General features: G+C 38.2%; 1 non-coding gene across 1 annotated transcript; it reads right to left on the bottom strand.

Moving 5' to 3' along the window:
* Positions 1 to 14,887: 14,887 nt before the first annotated feature.
* Positions 14,888 to 14,994, bottom strand: LOC141681300 (small nucleolar RNA R71). Its single transcript, XR_012558740.1, has one exon. It is a non-coding gene; the product is annotated as a small nucleolar RNA R71 (small nucleolar RNA).
* Between the last annotated feature and the right edge of the window lie 6,571 nt (positions 14,995 to 21,565).

Genomic DNA, 21,565 nt, shown 5'->3' with positions numbered 1-21,565 from the left:
CCCCCTGAAACTATGCTCTCTGAGTTGGATTCTTCAGTATTTAGATTTTCAGCACTATTAGAACTTGGCTTATCAGAACTTGACGAATCAGAACTTGAAGAGCCAGATGCATGTTCTGATATTTCTTGAGATGTGGTAGGATCTTGAGTATGCTCCCCCTGCATAGGTGCATCTTCCTTTAACGTAGTCACCACAGTTTCAATGACATCAGAGTTTAATCCGTCAGAGTTTGTAGTATCAGGACTTAGACTGTCAGGTTTTTCAATATCAGAATATGAGTCTTCATTTTCAAATCTCAGCTGATCATGGTCAATGAAATCTTTAAGACTAGTGATCTTTTTGTCATCAAAAGAGACATTGATAGATTCCATGACCACTTTTGTTCTCAAATTATAGACTCTGAAGGCTTTTGTGGAAAGTGGATATCCAACAAAGATTCCTTCATCAGCTTTTAGATCAAACTTTGATAGCTGTTCAGGATGAGTCTTGAGAACAAAACACTTGCATCCAAATACATGAAAATATTTCAGATTTGGCTTCTTTTTCTTCACCATCTCATATGGTGTTTTTCCATGCTTGTTAATGAGTGTTGCATTTTGAGTAAAACAAGCAGTCTGCACAGCTTCAGCCCAGAAATAGGTTGGAAGCTTTGCTTCTTCAAGCATTGTACGTGCAGCTTCAATGAGAGTTCTATTCTTCCTTTCAACAACTCCATTTTGCTGTGGAGTTCCAGGAGCAGAAAATTCCTGCTTTATTCCATGGCTTTTGCAGAACTCTTCCATTATCAAATTCTTGAACTCAGTGCCATTATCACTCCTTAAAATTTTCACAGAATCTTTGACCATTTTATCCAGCTGTTTGACATGATCAATCAAGATAGATGCAGTTTCACTTTTTGTGTGCAAGAAATACACCCATATGTATCTGGTGAACTCATCCACTATGACCAACGCATACTTCTTCTTTGCAATAGACATGACATTTACTGGACCAAATAGATCAACATGTATAAGATGATAAGGCTCAAGAATTGATGATTCAGTCTTGCTCTTGAATGAAGATTTTCTTTGTTTGGCTTTCTGACATGAATCACAAAGACCATTAGGAGCAAATACTGTGTTTGGCAATCCTCTCACAAGATCTTTCTTGACCAGTTCATTTATATTGTTGAAATTTAAATGAGAGAGTTTCTTATGCCAATTCCAGCTTTCTTCAATTGATGCTCTACTTAACAGACAGATTGCAGAGCCATCAGTACTTGTTGAAAGCTTAGCTTCATAAATGTTACCACGTCTATATCCTTTCAGAACAACTTTGCCTTTAGATTTACTCACAATTTCACAGTGTTCTTCAAAGAAATCAACATGATAACCTCTGTCACAAATTTGACTTATACTCAGAAGATTGTGTTTAAGTCCTGAGACCAGAGCTACTTCTTTAATGATGACATTCCCAAGATTGATATTTCCATATCCCAATGTTTTTCCAATGTTGCCATCTCCATAAGAAATACTTGGGCCAGCTTTCTCCACAAAGTCTGATAGCAGGGCCTTATTTCCAGTCATATGACCTGAACATCCACTGTCCAGAACTAGAATATTTTTCCTGTTGCCCTGCAATCATAAAGACCACTAATTATTAGTTTTAAGGACCCAGACTTGCTTGGATCCTTTGGTCTTATTAAGTTTGTTAACATTTGCAGCGGATTTAGCATCAGAGTTTATGTTAACATTTTTCTTATCAGAATTTACATTATCAGACTTTGAATCAGAATTTATACTAGAAGGAACAATGGAAACTTTCTTCAAAGAAGGTTTTATTTGATAATAATCATAGTACAGACTATGATATTCCTTACAAGTATAAATGGAATGCCATAAACTACCACAATGAAAACAAGGATTTTGTGGTTTGTATCTAACTGACTGACTCTTAACTCCTGATTTCGAAGGTAAGGAGTTAATATTCTTATTTTTCCTGCAAAAAGAAGCCAGATGGTTAGAACTTCCACAGTTATGACATGTTTTCCTAGGTGCATCAGGAACAGGTTTATAATCATTGCTTTTATTCACACCTTCCTTTCCATTCCTATTTTTTCTAGGTGATTTTACCTTGTTTGCATTCTTGACATCTTTCAGCTTATGCTTAAGCTGCTTCTTTGTCATTAAGCCTATGTTTACTTCAGCTGTCTTTTCCTGTTTTAGTTTGTCAGAAGTTAATTCCTCTTTAACTTCTGATTTCTCATTATCAGACTTTACAGTTACAAACTTAACAGGTTTTAACTTTGGCTTTTGCTTAACAACAGGCTTAATTTCTTCAGTTCCTTTATCATTCTTATTTTCTTCATAACCTAAGCCCTCTTTCCAATTTTCACTACTTAGCAAATTTTGAGTTGTTCTGCCAGAGTTAGTCCAAGTCCTGATTATCTCTCTTTCCTTTTCTAACTCAGTTTTTAGAGATTCATTCATTTTTAGCACTTCATCCCTAACATAAAAAGCATCATCTCTATCCTTCTGAGTTTGATGGAATATGACTAACTCTTTTTCTAAGAAATCATTTCTTTTCTTATATGCAAGATTTTCAGAAGTTAATCTTTCACATGTTAAAGTTTGATCTCTATAGCTAACAAACATGGTTTTAAGATATCTTCTCAACTCATTAATATCATCAGTATGAAAAGCATAAGTAGTCTGAGGTACCTTTGTTTCAGCAGCTTCAGAACTGCTCTCAGCACTTTCTTTATCAGCATTTGCCATTAATGCATAGTTCTCCTCACTTTCAGAGTCTGAGGTGTCTGTCCAGCTTTTCTGCTTTGTGACAAGAGCCTTGCCTTTGTCACCCTTTACCTTCTTGCAGTCAGGAGATATGTGGCCTTTCTCACCACATTTATAGCATTTAACATTGGTGTAATCTCCTCTGTCATACTTTCCTCCTCTTCCTTCAGATCTTCTGAAATTCTTCTTATCAGAACTTATGCTTTTCCTGGGAAACTTCTTTCCCTTCCTGAACTTCCTGTATGCAATCTTTGTGATTCCTTTCACCATAAGAGCACACAGTTTCATCATCTCCTCATCAGCATCAGTCTCAGGCAAGCTTTCAGAATCTGAGTCATCATCACTCTCAGAACTTGATGACTCAGTATCAGACTTTATGAAAAGAGCTTTACCCTTGTCTTTCTTTGAGGAAGCTACTTTGGGGAATTCTTCTTCAGCCTTAAGAGCAACTGTCCTTGACTTTCCTCCTTTCCTCTTGCTTCTTTGTTCCATCTCCAGCTCGTGTGTCTTGAGCATTCCATAGATTTCGTCAAGAGTTGTTTCATCAAGATTGTAGTTGTCTCTTATTGTCGTTGCCTTCAAATCCCAGCATTCAGGAAGAGCTAACAGGAACTTAAGGTTTGAATCTTCAAGATCATACTCTTTATCAACCAATGACAAATCATTCAAAAGTTTGACAAATCTATCATATAAATCATTCAATGACTCATTAGTCTTTGAGTCAAAGTGTTCATACTCTTGAGTGAGTATTGTCTTCCTGTTCTTCTTAATTGTGTCAGTTCCCTGACATCTTGTTTCCAGAGCATCCCATATCTCCTTAGCAGTCTTGCAGTTGATTACCCTGTTTGACATTACATTATCAATGGCACTATGCAGTAAGTGTCGTACCTTAGCATCCTTAGCAATTGATGCTATGTCCTCAGCAGTATAATCACTCTTCTCCTTTGGTACGGTCGTTGCTGCTTCACCTGCAACTGCAACAGCGAGTTTGGTTGGTTTGTGAGGACCTTCCTTGATTCTATCCAGGTATTCTGGATCTGTTGCTTCCAGGAACATGGTCATCCTTACCTTCCATATGGGATATTCAGATGGTCTCAGTATGGGGACTCTGATGGTCTCATACCAACTCTGAATTTGTGTCTTTGGTGGTTCCTCAGTTGTGGTAGGCTTAGTTGGAGTTTCTGTGTCCGACATGATTGTGTTTGGATCTTTAACTGTATGTAAGTTAACAAATAGGCTCTGATACCAATTGTTAGGTCACACACACACTGTAGAGGGGGTGAATACAGTGTATAGTACACTCAAATCGAACTTAAAGAACTTGATTAACAGAAAACAAACTTTATTGAAATAATAAACTCTGTTACAATATAGAACTGTTACCTCTCAGTGATGAACAAATATCACCAGAGCTGCTAGGGTTATAAAGAATAATAACTTCGATAATGATAACACTTATAGTGTAAATCCTATGCCTGTGTTTATATACTACACAGTTACAAGATAATCGCTAATTGATATGGAATATAATTCTGCTTCCTAAAATATATCAATCAGATATCTTCTATTCCAAGTATTTCATTCTTCACGGAATTCCTTCTTCATGCATATCTCTTCTTATGTTTTATCTCTATCTTCTTTCCTTTAATCAGCTACTGTCCTTATCTGATTGTCCTTCAGCACTTAAGTTCTGATATCTATCTTCTGATGATTATCTCCTGATAATATAAGTACTGATATCCTTAAGTCCTGACTTCCAGTATAAGTACTGATCAACGGTTAAGTACTGATCTATCCTGTTCACACAAGATCTGAAAGCTAAACATAAAACATATTAGCCATGACATTATCAAATATATCTAACAACTCTAATCACCAGAATATACCAATGTGTATGTGTAACAATTGGAATATGAATAGAGAATTCAAAGGAAAAGGAGAAATCAAGAATCGAAATGAAATATAAACAAGAGAATAATAATTGTGTATCAGTGTTTGTGAATAAGAATCTAAAGAGTGTAAGTGTGATAAGAATCTGAAGAAACGTCACTATTCTGAAATTAGAATAGGGGAAAAACTTGCCTTCCACGCGAATTACTCCAAATATGTCACCTTCGTCTATCACCGGCTCAATCCGCCTTGCTGGCTTGGCTTCTATCAAAAAATTGACTAATTTAGTCATCTCATATCTCAATCGCGTCTCAAACCGACTTCACGTAGTTTTATTGTCTATCCATACACGTATTATTGACTCGTATATTATTTATTAACAAGCAAGACTCGATCCACCACATAATACACATAAGCACATAAGCCACATAATCATTTTTATGTTTAAAATAATTTTTAGAATCAAAATCGACTTGTTGTTCACTTAACTGATCCTTATCTGGCTCGTTTCCTATTTTTTTCGGGATTTATCGGACTCGTCTCTACACGCGATTCGGCTTACAATCAAATAAATATCAAAGGCCAGCTAGTTTCTGGAAGAAATTAGGTTTTAATATTATTTTAAATAAAAATAATTCATTTTTCTGAGTTAAAGGGCTTTCGTTTCGCTCGAATTGGACAAACGGTTTAATTAATATCAATTAAACACAGATAAATTAATTTATTATTCAATATAAATAATTATTATTAATTATTAAACCTTAAAAATATTTTTAAATAATTATTTAAGAAAAATCAGAATTAAAAATGATTTTTCTATAATTTTTGGAATTAAAATAAATTTATTATGATTTATTGAAAATTATTTGATTAATTATTAAAATAATTAATCATTTTTAAATAATTAATAAATAATAAATAATAAATAAATAATTAAGAAAATAATTAAATCTGATTTTTAGAAAATATTTCAGAATCATTTATAATATAAATAAATTAATTAAATAATTAATTAATCAATTTATAAAATAAATAAAACTGATTTTATATTTAATAAAAATAAAATAAAAATAATTTTCTCAGAAATATCTGTCAGAAAATGAATTCTGACAAAAACAGATCAAAACCTGGTTTTAATCCGGGTATGAATTCGGGTAAACGGGTCACCAAGAACCCAGAATCCGGTGACATTCCGGTCACCGGAAAATTTTCCGGCTAGTTCAATTCAGGCCAACACAGGGATGATTTGGACTGTTTTTTAGAGGGTTTCCATTCAACATGAACACAGCAACCTCATGCTGCCATTACCAACAACACACGATCTCTGAGTCGTGTTTTCCGGCCAAAACTCAAAGAAACTCCGGCGAACTTCTGCAGATTCCGACGAAGTCGATTTCAGGCCAAACTACCAACCGTTTGTGCTCGCTTTTAAATGGAATCGATTGTAAATTATGTTCTAAACATTAATCAACTAACAACACAACTTAATAACCCCTAAAACAGGATTCCGATCATAACCGACCTAAAATCCGGCCAAATTCCGATCTGCTAAAATCGTATACCGAAAATTATGTTCTATAGCTTAAAATAAAGCTCATAACACACACAATCAAACCCCTATACTCAATCATATCTCAGCTTCTTCAAAAATAAAAAATGATCAAACAAAAATTTTCATAAACCATAGATATAGTACTATCAATTCAAGCTATCGTCTGTACAATTAATTAACAGGAATCCATCACAAATCATCAAATAAAGCTATATACAACATCAATTTTAACAATAACTCCAGAATTAAAAAGTACCAAATCGGGTATAAACCCTAGAAATTAAAATTGAAAAACAACACATCAAAACATGATTTTGGTACCATAAATCTAAAGAACAGATTGAGAGGATCAATTTGGGTACTCACATCGATCGATTTGATGCTCAGAAACGCTCAAAATCAACGATTGATTCTTGACCCGAAAGCCGACCCGACCCTGTTCTTCAGAGAATTTCCAGAATTTTGCAGAATTTTTGTAATTAATTAATGATAATTAAAATAAAATTAACTATTTATAGTAGGTAAAATAATACTCCTAATTAAAATTAAGGCCCTAATTCTACATCTTTTAAAATTAATTGGCCCCTAATTTTATAATTTTTGAGTATTAAAATTTAATTTATAAATATTTTTTATATACAATATATATGCCAAAATTTCCCAAAAATTGTGAATAATGCAAAAATACAAAAAAATGGTATAAATGAAAGTCCTATAATTTTATAAAAATAAAAATGTGATTTTTGTGGGGGTTTTAACACCCAATGGGGCCCAGAATAACGCGATGGTACAAGCCGTTTGATGAAAAATAAAGCCAATTATTTTATTTGAAACATCAGTTATAAAATTATAATTTGGGTCGTATAACTTTTGATATGAAAGCTATAAATACAAAATAAAATATCTGAAAAATATCCTGAAAATACCCGGATAATACAGAATGCACGAAATACGTAGCAGTTAGGGTTTTACAACTAATTACACATAAATGACACATTAACACACATAATTTATTATAAATATGATATAATACAAGCGTAAATTTCCCAGACGTTACATCTTTCCCCCCTTAATAGGATTTTGTCCTCAGAATCTCGCTATGAAAATAAATGGGGATATTTCTCTAACATTTCACTCTCAAGTTCCCAGGTTGATTCCTCAACCATAGGGTTTCTCCACAAAACTCGCACTAAAGATATAGACTTATTCCTCAATACTCTCTCTTGCCGATCTAGAATTCTTACCAGCTGCTCTACAAAAGACAAATCATGTTGGATATCTATCGGTTCATATTCTATTACATGTCTAGAATCAGGATTATATCACTTAAGCATTGACACGTGAAACACGTTGTGAATTTGTTGCATGTGAGGCGGTAAGGCTAACTCGTAAGCAACTTTTCCGACTTTCTTCAAGATTTCAAATGGTCCAACGTATCGTGGCTTCAATTTACCCTTGTTGCCAAATCTGGTCAATCCTTTCCATGGCGATATTTTGAGTAACACATGCTCTCCTTCTTGGTAGTCTATATCTTTCATAACTTGATCTGCATATTTGCGTTGTCGATTCTGCGCTGCCTCTAGTCGCTTTTGAATAAGTTCTATCTTTTCTTTAGTCCGTTGAATTAATTCTGGACCCAAAATCTTGCGTTCTCCAACTTCATCCTAATACACCGATGATCTGCATTTTCTCCCATATAAAGCTTTGTAAGGAGGCATTCCAATGCTCGCGTGATAGCTGTTGTTGTAAGAAAATTTGACCAAAGGTAAATGCTCGTCCCAACTGCCTTCGAAATCAATCGCACAAACTCGTAACATGTCTTCGATTGTTTGAATAGTTCTTTCACTTTGCCCATCAGTTTGTGGATGATAAGCGGTACTCATATTTAATTTGGTTCCAAGACATTCTTGAAATTGTCTCCAAAATCTTGAATTAAATCGGGGATCTCGATCAGACACGATAGATATTGGAACTCCATGTCGCATCACAATTTCCTTGAGATATAAGTGCACTAGCTTGTCAAGTGAAAATCTTTCATTAATCGGTAGAAAATATGCTGACTTCGTTAGTCTGTCAATGATTACCCATATCGCGTCATGATTTGCTTTGGTTCTTGGAAGTGCTACCGCAAAATCCATTCCATTCCGGAACATCCAACGGTTGCAGTAATCCACTTGGACGTTGATGTTCCGCTTTAACTCGTTGGCATGCGTAGCATTTACTTACCCATTCTGCTATCTCCTTCTTCATATTTGGCCACCAAAAGTTTTCTTTCAGATCTTGGTACATTTTTGTACTTCCCAGATGTATGGAATATTTCAAACTGTGCGTATCTCGTAATATCTCTTCCTTCAGCTCGGTCATATTAGGGATCCAGAATTTTGATGCAAAGCATGGAATTCCTTCATTATCCTTCTGGGTGGTGATTTCTTCTCCCGTTAAGTTATCATCTTGACCCATCACTTCTTCTTGACATCGTCAGATCTTTCCTAACAATTCCGAATGGAAAGTCACTGCGTAAATAGCTTCAGTCGATTCATTGGGAACATGAATCTCAATTTCCAACTTGTCAAATTCTTTGGCTAATTCTTCAGATGAAGTTAACAAATTCAATCTTTCTTTTCGGCTCAGTGCATCTACCACAACGTTCGCTTTCCCTGGATGATAGCTAATCATAACATCGTAATCTTTAATCAATTCTAACCATCATCGTTGCCTCATGTTAAGTTTCTTCTACGTAAAGATGTACTTCAAACTTTTATCCCGTGTAGATTTCGCATTTTTCACCGTAAAGATAGTGTCTCCAAAGTTTCAATGCAAATACGATCGCTGCTAATTCCAGATCATGTGTAGGATTTTTGTGTTCATGAGGTTTTAATTATCTCGAGGCATATACAATTAGTTACCGTGTTGCATCAGTACACATCCTAGTCCGCGGTATGAAGCGTCGCTGTAAATGACAAAATCTCCATGCTCATCTGGTAATACCAGTACCGGTGCGGTTACTAACCGATTCTTCAATTCGTGAAAACTTTCCTCACATTTGTCATCCCATAAGAACTTTTCACTTTTTCGAGTCAACTTGGTCAGTGGCGTTGCTATTTTCGCAAAATCCTTGAGAAAACTTATATAATATCCTGCCAATCCCAAGAAACTTCGAACTTCTGTTGGTGTCTTTGGCCTTTCCCAATTTAACACAGCTTCAATCTTCGCTGGGTCAACTTGAATGCCTTCCCTACTAATGATATGCCCTAAAAATTATACTTTCTTCAACCAGAATTCGTATTTCGAGAACTTCGCTTACAGCTACTCTTCTCTTAAAATTTCCAAAGCAATCCTCAAATGCTCGGCATGCTCTTCTATAGTCTTCGAATAAATCAAGGTATCATCAATAAATACATTCACGAATTTATCCAAGTACCTCTTGAACACCCTATTCATCAAATCCATGAATGCTGCGGGTGCGTTGGTCAAACCGTATGCCATTACGAGAAACTCATAATATCCGTATCTGGTACGAAAAGTAGTCTTGAGAATATTTTCAGTTTAATCTTCAATTAATGATAACCTGATCTTAAATCTATCTTAGAAAATCATGCGGCTCCTTTTAGTTGATCAAACAAATCATCAATTCTCGGTAGAGTATATTTATTCTTGATAGTCATCTTATTCAATTCCCGATAGTCGATGCATAGTCGCATGTTGCCGTCTTTCTTCTTTATGAACAACACCGGTGCATCCCATAGGGATATATTGGGTCTTATGATTCCCCTGTTTAGTAGATCTTGCAATTGCGTTGACATTTCTTTCATTTCCACCGGTGTCATTCGATATGGAGCTTTCGAAACTGGTTCTGTACCCGGCGCTAAATCGATTGTAAACTCAATCTCTCGGTCCGACGGTAACCTTGGAAGCTCGTCTGGGAAGACATTAGAAAATTCACATACAACTGGAATATCTTCTATTTTGGGACTTCCCTTCTCTGTATCTAATGCGTAGGCTATATACATTTCACATCCATGTCGAAGCAATCGTTCGGTCTGCATTATTGTCAAAAATTTCTTTCGCTGTTTTTCACCTCTGAACATTACCGTTGCATTTTTCGCAGTTTGCAATTTCACTTTCTTGTTCGCGTAATCGATCTGAGCATTATGATAAGCTAACCAATATGTTCCCAAGATAACATCAAATTCTCCTAACTTAAACGGAATCAGGTCTACGGAGAGATGATGTCCGGCTATCTCAATATCGAACGCAGGACATACTCGATCTACCGGAACTTGGTCATCATTCGCTAATTTTATAATTAACGTCTCGCCCAACCATTCAGTTTCACAATATATCTTATCAAGAATTTCTTCAGAAATAAAAGATTATGTAGCTCCAGAATCAATTAGTACTTTTGAATTTATTGAGTTCACCAAAAGCGTACATGCAATCACACTAGGACTCTGCACGGCTTCTTTCATTGTCATGTTAAAAGTCTTTGCTCTTGGTTGATTAGGCTGTGGTGGAGGAGGTAATGCCAAAACTTTAGGAATACTAGCTGTCATTGCTGGTCCTTTGCAATTCCTAGCGATATGTCCTTTCTTTTCATACTAGAAACAAGTAACTTATATTTTTCCCGTTGAACATTCATTAAAATAGTGCCCTTTCTACTTACATTTGAAACACGTCACATTTGCCTTGATACAGACGCCGATATATTTCCGACCACAAGTCTTGCAGTATGGCACTGGGACTCTGATTATTCCCTGCTGGCTGGGAGCTTGGAAACGATTACCTGTTTTCTGGTTGCCTTGTCCTATCCTTTTGAAATTCATATTTGTCTGGGCTTGGAATCCCGGCTTCCTGCTGGAACGGTTCTGGAAAATTTCCTGTCCTCTTTCCTTCTGGGATCTCTCACTTTCTCCCTCAATGATCATGGCATTCTGGACTATGGCAGTATAAGTTGTCAACTCAAAAACTGCAACTTGGCCATGGATCCACCATCGCAATCCCTGTTGAAATCTTTTGGCTCGTTTCTCCTCAGTATCAACTTGTTCTGGAACAAACCTAGCCAATTCAGTATATTTGGCTTCATATTCTGTCACGGACATACTTCCCTGTTTCAGCTCTAGAAATTTAATCTGCACCTGATTTTTCACATAGCGTGGAAAATGTTTCTCTAAAAATAGCTCTTTAAACCTATCACAGGCTATAATGTCTTCACCTTCTAAATCTTTCCTAGATTCCCACCAATAATTTGCTTCTCCCTTCAAAAAGTAGCTAGCAAAATCAATCTTTTGGTCCTCACTTACTTTCACAAGTGCAAATGTTTTCTCTATTTCCTTCAACCAAGTCATAGCCTTAATAGGATCTGCTATTTCCTCAAACTCTGGAGGCTTAACCGACTAAAACTGCTTGAAGGTAACAAAAGGTATAGCTGGTGGTATTTGAGGTTCAGGACGAGGTGGCTATTGTAACATTTGTTGCTGAATCTGTTGCTACTGTTGCTGCATCTGCTGCTGCATCATTACCATCTGTTGTTGCATTAAATGGAACATTTGATTCATGGTATCATTGGTCTGTCCCTCAGAGTTATTGTTGGAGGTTTCGGTTCTAGTCTTTCTCTTTGGTGCCATTTTCTGATAATATAACAAATGATTTCTTTTTAACAGTTTTTTAAACAATTGACACTAAGTAAGAAAACAATTTATCCAGTATTAACAAAATTTTAAATAATGATTTACGGAAGAAAACAATTTTCTTAATACAAAAATAAAAAATTTAAACAATCAGTTGAAATGATTTTATAATTTGGAGTGAAAATGATGATACACTGTTTTTAAATTTAAACAGAATTTAAAATATGGAAAACTGTAAAACGATAAAGTAAATGTAAATGCTGTAAAACTGTAAAGACTGAAATTTAAATAAAAGAAAATTTGAAAAAGTTCATTTTATATATAACACCAGCCTCAGGTGTAGATGCTTTGTACAAAAAGTCTCGCTCAAAACTGTCATGGCTGCTGCTACTACAAGTCAAGCTAAGTACTACACACATACATCACTATCCATACTATACTAGCTGCATCTATCTACATCAGAAACCTATACTACACATCTGGTCTCCTGCAGTCAGATCTCAAAATCCTGGCGGAATACGCCTCAGCTCATCCCGGAGTATCTGGACAACTGTCTGTGCCAAATGAAGAACTCTATGAAACTCCGCATAAGAAAGCGGCCCGACATGTGTCGAAGCATCTAGATCAAAGGTAGGCTCATCACTGTGGACTGTAGCCTCTGTCTCATCATATAATCCGGATGAAGTGCAGTTAATGATCCTCGGTCTCTCTGATCAAACAAATGCATTATCTCCCTACACTGGGATCTCCAGTACTCAGCATCCTCTCTCACAACACTGTAATCATGATACGGTACCATATATGGCTGTGCAACATGTCCTACAGACTCCTGCGACGGAACTCTCTGAATCCCTGCAGCACCCTGCTATGGTAATCCCAACTGTAACTCTACATCATGTTCACCCATACCCTCAATCGGAACCACCTGAAATACCTCTGGCTCTGGGTCATGCACCGGAATAGGTGTTGAGTGGCATTTATGACACTTTATAATGCTCTAATAAGCTTTGAATTGATGCATTTGTACTCAGGTTGTTAAGTTTTTTAACATATTTTCTAGGGTTTTTGCATTTCAGGCATTAATCTGTGAATTAGGTGAATTAGCATTATTTTGGTGCTAATATAGTCTCTAGGTGGTGTTGGAATAAAAGCTCGCGAAGTCCGTCTCGAGGCTGCAAGAAAAGGAAAAAGAAAAGAAATAATTTTTGGCAGAAGCCCAGTGCCCGCGCTGATCAAGCGCGCGCCCGCGCCAGGTCGGGATGCAGCATCCCTATTTTGAATAAAAGACTAATTTTCTGGGGTTCTATGCTGATCAGGGCTACTATATAAACAACTCTAGGTCATTTTTAATAACTAATCAAGCGAGAGATACTTCAGAGCTAAGGAGAAGATGGCAAGAGACTTATAGCATCAATCAACAAAGGCGAAGATGATCTAGTTTATTCTTGTGAATCTTTATTTTTAGTTGTAATTTTGGATGCTCGTTTTTTGTTTTGTTGAACCTATACTCTTGTGTTATACTTTTTTATTTATTCGTTATAAAGACTACGTTTGTTATATCATGTTTTCATCGAAACCCACGTTGATGATGAGTCCGATTATGGGCTAATCGTTATCGTGGGGTTCTAGCGGATTTATTTATGGATTTCTTTAGTTAAATTGTTTCGATGCCTTATTATGTGGTGATTGTATGATATCCTAGTATTGGTTGTGCGTATTCGTCTTATGAGCGTCGCGAACTTATAAGATAGTGTGTTATTTCTTAATGAAGCGAAAGTGAATTTAAGGATTTAGAACTTGCCATTCTAGCATAGGTTCATGTATTTGTTATGCATGATTCGTAGGTAATTTTAACCATCTTACTTGCCTTATGTAATCAAGATAGATAACTTGTGCTTAAACCGTTATGTTGTCAAATTCTATAGACATATAGGGTCTCAATATAATTGGTGTATATTCAGCTTCTATCTCTTTTGTGGATGTCTGGTAGTATGGTACTCGTGCAATGAAAGTTGGCATTTATCAGTTTCGTGTTGTCTGATTAGTATCATCACCATTGCATGCTAAGGTTAAGGACAATAAGGCTATTGCATGAAGTATTGAATGAAGTTAGAATCCCATGTTTGTCATATATATTAATTCATTCAATCTTATTCTCTTAGTTGTAATTGTTAGTTTAATTCTTAGTTGTAAACAACCTCAATTTGTTATCGTCTTAGCATTGAATAATAACCATACATTGTTGCTTAAGTGCGTGAATTAATTAGTTAACCTATACAGTCTCTATGGAAACGAACTAGAAAAGATTATATACTACTTGCGAACTCGTATACTTGCTTGTATTATTAGCGCGTGTTTAGCGACTAACAAGTTTTTGGCGCCGCTGCTGGGGACTGCAGTGTTAATTTATAGTTATGTGCTTTCCATCAGTGGTCGTTAAAGTTCATTGACCCGGACATTGTTACTTATCTGTTTCCTTGTCTTATTTTAGGTACTCTAGCGAGGGCGTATGCATATGAATTCGCATACTCGTAAGAGAACACTGGATAAAGCCGAGGAAGAAGTTGTGGTAGTTCATAAGGAAGTTTTTGAGGAAGAAAAGAAGGTAGAAAAAGAAGAAAAAGTTGAAGAGACAGCTTTAGTAGAGCTAGGTAATCAAGCAAAAAATTTAAAGGCATTGATGGACTATTCCCAGCCTAAGATTAATGACATTCAGTCAAGCATCATCAGACCAACCAGCAGGGCTAACAATTTCGAGATCAAGTCAAGCATGATTCAGATGATACAGAACTCAATTCAGTTTGGGGGTTCTCCTACGGAAGACCCCAACATGCACATAAGGGATTTCATCGAGATCTGCAACACTTTCAAATTTAATGATGTGACTGAAGATGCTATCAAGCTACGCCTCTTCCCATTCTCTATTCTCTCTGAGGGACAAAGCTAACTGCTGGTTACATTCTCTACCAGCAGGGTCGATCACCACTTGGGAAGATATTGCCCAAAATTTTCTTACTAAATTCTTCCCTATGGCAAAGACTGCTGCAATCAGGAATGCTCTTACTCAGTTTGCTCAGCAAACTGGGGAATCTCTATGTGAGGCTTGGAATCGATATAAGGAGATGCTAAGGAAGTGCCCATACCATGGAATGCCTGATTGGATGATTATCAACTGTTTCTATAATGGATTGTGTGCTACTTCTAGACCCATACTTGATGCAGCATCAGGAGGAGCATTATGGGCTAAAAGCTACGATGAAGCTTATGAACTTATTGAACTGATGGCTGCTAATGAGTACCAAAATCCTTTCTAGAGACTGACTCAGGGGAAAGTCGCAGGAATTCTGGAGTTGGACGCATCAACTGCTATCGCTGCCCAACTTAAGGCTTTAACGATGAAGGTGGACACTTTGGCTAATTATGGAGTTAATTAAATCACTAGTGTCTGCGAGCTTTGTACTGGTGCCCATGAGACTGATCAGTGTGTAATTTCTAATGAATCAGCTCAGTTTGTGAGAAACATCCAACGATCGCAGCAACCAGTGCCAACCACCTATCATCCCAACAACCGCAAACATCCTAATTTCAGTTGGAGCAATGCTCCGAATGCAGTTCAACAGCCTTATCAGCAATATTCAGCTAAGCAGTACAACCCCCCTGGTTTTCAGCAACTGCAATATGCACCTAGACAGCAACTCCAGCTGCAACAAGCCAATGAAAAATCTGAATTAGAGGAGTTGAAGCTTATGTACAAGAGTCAAGCTATTTCTATCAAGACCTTGGAAAACCAAATTGGGAAAATTGCCAACACCTTGCTAAATCGTCAGCCTGGTACACTACCTAGTGACACTGAAGTGCCAGGAAAGAGGGAAGCTAAGGAGCAGGTAAAGGCAATCACTTTAAGGTCTGGAAAGGTTGTGAATCCCGAACAAACTCAAGAGTTGACTGAAGAAGTTGGGGCTGAGAAAGAAGTAGAGCAGCAGAATGAAGAAGTGGAATCAAGGAAGACTATTATTGAGCACACTCCGCTTGAGGGTAATACAGGGGAGAAACAGATCTATCCTCTACCGCCTTTTCCTAAGAGGCTGCAGAAGAAGAAGCTGGACAAGAAATTTGAGAAGTTTCCGGAGGTGTTCAAGAAACTTCAAATCAACATACCTTTCACTGAGGCTCTTGAGCAGATGCCTAGTTATATAAAGTTTATGAAAGGTATTCTTTCTTGGAAAGTGAAGCTAGATGATTTAGAGACTGTCGCTCTTACGAAGGAATGCAGTGTTGTACTGCAACGGAAATTACCTTCGAAGCTTAAGGATCCTGGAAGCTTTACTATTCCATTTACTATTGGAAAGGTGTCTTTTGACAGATGCTTATGTGACTTGGGAGCTAGCATCAATCTGATCCCTTTGTCAATCTTCAAGAAGTTGGACTTACCTGATCCCAAACTGACTTATATGACCTTGCAGTTGGCCGACCGTTCTATTACATATCCACGAGGTATTGTGGAGGATGTCTTGGTCAAGGTTGATAAACTCATCTTCCCTGCTGATTTCGTCATTCTTGATTTCGAGGAAGATAAGAAGATTCCCATAATCTTGGGGAGACCTTTCTTGATGACTGGATGAACCTTGATAGATGTGTAGAAGGGTGAGCTCACAATGCGAGTTCTGGATCAGGATGTTACTTTTAATATGTTCAATGCTATAAAATTTCCTACTGATAATGAAGAATGCTTAAGAGTGGAGTTGGTCGATTCGGTGGTCACATCGGAACTTTATCAATTGCTAAGGTCTGATGCCTTAGAGAAAGCCTTGTTGGGGAATTCGGATAGTGAAGATGACGAATGTGATGAACAATTGCAATATTTGAATGCTTCTCCCTGGAAAAGGAAGATTGATATGCCTTTTGAATCTCCTGGAATGGAGTAATTGAACAAAGCTCCTAAATGCCTCAAGCCATCTATTGAGGAAGCTCCCACTCTTGAGCTTAAGCCTTTACCTGAGCATTTGAGGTATGCATTTTTAGGTAATGCATCTACTCTGCCTGTTATTATTGATGAGGAAAAGCTTTTGAGGATTTTGAGAGAGTTCAAATGGGCAATTGGATGGACTATAGCAGATATCATCCCTTCGTACTGCATGCATAAAATTCTGCTAGAGGAAGGTAGCAAGCCTACGATCGAGTAGCAAAGAAGACTTAATTCAATCATGAAGGAAGTAGTGAAGAAGGAAATTCTTAAGTGGCTAGATGCAAGGATCATCTACCCTATATCTGACAATTCATGGGTAAGCCCGGTTCAATGTATGCCAAAGAAAGGTGGTATTATTGTGGTAGAAAATGAGAAGAATGAGCTTAATCCTACTAGAACATTCACGGGGTGGAGAGTTTGCATGAACTACTGGAAGCTGAACAAAGCCACTAGAAAGGATCACTTCCATTTGCCCTTCATTGATCAGATGCTTGACATGTTGGCCGGTCATGAGTACTATTGTCTTCTGGATGGTTATTCAGGTTACAATCAGATTTGTATCGCTCTAGAAGATCAGGAGAAAACTACCTTCACTTGTCCATTTGGTACTTTCACCTTCAGATGAGTTTCTTTTGGTATGTGTGGTGCACTAACCATATTTTAGAGATGTATGATGGCCATCTTTTCAGACATGATTGGCTAGAATATGGAGGTGTTCATGGACAACTTCTCAATCTTTGGCGATTCTTTTGATGAATGCTTGTAAAATCTTGGACATGTTCTCAAAAGGTTTGTTGAGACCAATCTGGTTCTCAATTGGGAGAAATATCACTTTATGGTGTGTCAGGGCATTATTCTCGGGCACAAGGTTTCTAGTATGGGTCTAGAGGTGGATAAGGCCAAGGTGGGGGTCATTGAGAATCTTCCTCCACCTATTTCTGTTTAGGGAATTCACAGTTTTCTTGGTCATGCGGGTTTCTACAAATGTTTCATCAAAGACTTCTCAAAAATTTCAAAGCCATTGTGCAGTCTGTTAGAGAAAGATGTTCCTTTAAAATTTAATGACGAGTGCCTTGCAGCTTTTGAGACATTGAAGAAGAGTTTAATCACGGCACCGGTCATAACTGCACCTGATTGGAATGAACCTTTTGAGATGATGTGCGATGCAAGTGACTACGCAGTTGGACCAGTTCTTGGGCAGAGGAAGAACAACATACTTCATGTGGTCTACTACATTAGTAAGATCCTAAATGGTGCTCAACTAAATTATACTACTACGGAGACAGAACTTTTGGCTATTGTCTATGGCTTTGAGAAATTTTGATCTTATCTACTGGGGACTAAGGTGACAGATTTCACTGATCACGCTGTAATTCGATATCTCGTCTCAAAGAAGGACTCGAAGCCTAGATTGATTAGATGGGTTCTGTTGCTCCAAGAATTTGAACTAGAGATCAAGGATAGAAAAGGGACTGAAAATCAAGTCGCTGATCATCTCTCACGTTTAGAAAATCCTAATGCTACTTCATTGGATAGGACATTAATAAATGAATCGTTTCCCGACGAGCAGCTGTTTGGAGTGCAAGAAGAAGAACCGTGGTTTGCAGACATTGTGAACTATCTTGTGAGTAATATCATGCCTCCCGACTTATCTTATGCTCAAAAGAAGAAGTTTCTACATGAAGTGAAGTGGTATATATGGGATGAGCCATTTCTTTTTCGCCAAGGAGCTGACCAAATCATCAGGAGATGTATTCCTTACAGCGAAACGGGGGGGGGGAGGGATCTTGCGAGATTGCCACTCAACGATTTATGGAGGACATTATGGTGGAGAAAAGACAATAAACTTGTGTTCTTCAAGCAGGTTTCTTTTGGCCGACATTGTTTAAAGATGCTCATCAGTTCGTTTTGAAATGTGATCGATGTCAACGTGTCGATAATATATCTAAGAAGGATGAGATGCCTCTTAATGTGCTTCTAGAGGTTGAGGTCTTCGATGTTTGGGGAATTGACTTCATGGGGCCATTTGTCTCATCTTGTAACAATCAATATATCTTGTTGGCGGTTGATTACGTGTCGAAATGGGTTGAAGTTAAGGCGTTTCCAATGAACGATGCGAAAGTGGTGCTTAATTTTCTTCACAAGAAGATATTCACAAGGTTTGGAACTCCAAGAGTCATAATCAGTGATGAGGGGTCACATTTTTGCAATCGCAAGTTCACTGCTATGATGAAAAGGTATAATGTGAATCATCGCATTGTTACGACTTATCATCCCCAGACAAATGGTCAAGCTGAGGTATCTAACAGAGAGATCAAGCGTATTTTAGAGAAAGTGGTGTGTCCATCGAGGAAAGATTAGTCTTTGAAGCTTGATGAAGCTGTTTGGGCGTACAGAACAACATATAAGACTTCATTAGGAATGTCGCCGTTTCGGTTGGTTTATGGTAAGTGGTGTCATTTGCCTATGGAGCTCGAGCATAAGGCATATTGGGCTTTGAAGAAGTTGAATCTTGACTTGGATGCGGCTGGAAAGAAGAGGATGCTTCAATTTAATGAACTCGACGAGTTTCGAATTCAAGCTTATGAGAACAACAAAATGTACAAGGAGAAAGTCAAGAGGTGGCACGATAGGGGTCTAGTGCTCAAATCATTCGTGCTGGGGCAACAAGTTCTTTTGTTCAACTCTCGTCTCCGTCTTTTTCCTGGAAAGTTGAAGTAAAGATGGTCAGGACCCATCATAATCAAAATTGTATTTCCACATGGAGCGGTGGAAATGTTTGAGAATGATCCGGGCCAAGCATTCAAGGTAAATGGTCAGAGGTTGAAGCATTACTATGGTGACACGACAAACCACGAGGTGGTTAGTGCCATTTTATTATATATTTGATCTCAAGATTCTACTTCGAGCTAGTGATGTAAAAGAAGCGCTTCTTAGGAGGCAACCCAAGTATGTTGTACATTAGTGGGTAGAAGAAGCAAGAAGAAGGGAGAAAAACATAAAAAATCAGAAAAAGAAAAAAATTCAGGGCCAACTACAGAAGCTGGGCGCGCCCGCGCTGATCAAGCACGCGGCCGCACCGTTTTTCCAGTAACCAAGCGCGCCCACGCTGACTTAGCGCGCGCCCGCGCCGGTTTTCCAGAGAGTGAGCGCGCCCGCGCTGTCCTAGCGCGCGCCCGCGCCGGTCCCTGTTCAAAAAAATATATAAACAACATATTTATAAGGTAAAATCGGGACTTTTACTCCAAAATCAATTCCAACCCGATTTTTACTCTTCTACATCCCATAATTCCCTCTCCTAATCAATTCCATTATTCCCATGATTCCCATAATCAATTCCCACTTCTATTCCTTATAGAATTCACACCTCTCCACTTATAAATACATACAATTATACATAACTTTTCCACTATATCACAAACTCTCAAACACAAATTCTCTAAACACTTATGCTTTTATTCTTTCTTCTGCGATCCCGATGGCACCCAAGAGACAAAGAACACAAGTTGGAAGCAGCACCACCGATTCTTCATCTACAGGTGGTGTGAGGCCCAGGTTTTCTACTCCTGTGGCTGAGGAGGAGTACACAAGTCTGCTCTCGAAGCCTATTGCTAAGGAGCGAGGTTTTTTGCCATCAGGGAAGGATGTAAGCTGTTAGAGATGATTCTCGAGATGGGCTGGATTCCTTTTTGTGAGGCACCCGCTGTTGTGCCCATGAGTGTTGTGCAGGAGTTCTATGCTAACGCCAAGGCGGAGAAGAATGGCTTCACAGTGGTGAGGGGGAGAACTGTAGAGTACAATGATGAGGCTATCAGGACGGTGATTGAGCAGCCTGTGAGGAAGGTGGGTCAGGACACTTGGAATGATAAGACTCCTGAGGACTTTGATTCGGATCTCATCATTACTACTCTGTGTGTTCCTGAGACGCATTGGAAGTTCAAGAGAGGCACTACTGATTACTCCACGTTTTCTGCGTCGTGCATGAACAGGTTTGCACGGGATTGGAACTCGTTTATTTGTGCTAATATCATGCCATCTTCGCATGTGCATGAGATTACTGTGGAGCGTGCTCGTCTGCTATGGGGTATTCTTCAGGGTGATTATATTGATTTGGGGATGGTGATATATCAGGGGATTTTGAGATTTTTGAGAGGAGGTACTACAGGTGCTATTCTGTATGCGTCTGTTGTAATGAAGTTGTGCGTGGAAGTTGGTGTTCATTGGCCCGTACATGAGCAGCTTCAGATTCCCAGTGCTCCTATTGACAGTTCTACGTTGCACAACATGGTTGAGTGGGGAGGAGGTAAGCCCGATCCTAAAGGGCTTGGTTACACGTTTGATCATCTGCCAGGAGGTGTGCCCCACGATCAGATGTATGTTGGTGGTATGCAGCAAACAAGTAGAGAAGCTTGGAGAGCTCGGTTAGGAGAGGAAGTTGGACCGTCAGGATCGTAGCAGTAGGAGGCAGCATGAGCCGATATGGGAGCTGGTTTGAGTTCGACGCAGTATAAGCATCTCGTAAGGAGGATGGATGCGATGCACGACATCCATAGTCGATTTGCACACGATCTCACCCAGGCACTTGGGACAGCTTTCAGAGCCACCGGTGTTGACATCTAGTGGCCAGTATTTGGTGAGGACTCAGTGTATCCGCCTCCAGACACGCCTGACACTCCACCCGTTGAGGGTGAGGATTATGATTTGTAGTATGTATGCCTGATTCCTTACTATTACCTTCATTGAGGACAGTGAATAT

The sequence above is a fragment of the Apium graveolens genome, chromosome 8 (assembly GCF_009905375.1).
Source record: "Apium graveolens cultivar Ventura chromosome 8, ASM990537v1, whole genome shotgun sequence".
Classification (NCBI taxonomy): domain Eukaryota; kingdom Viridiplantae; phylum Streptophyta; class Magnoliopsida; order Apiales; family Apiaceae; genus Apium; species Apium graveolens.
The sequence above is the reverse complement of the archived record's forward strand: the minus strand, read 5'-3'. Positions and strand labels throughout refer to the sequence as shown.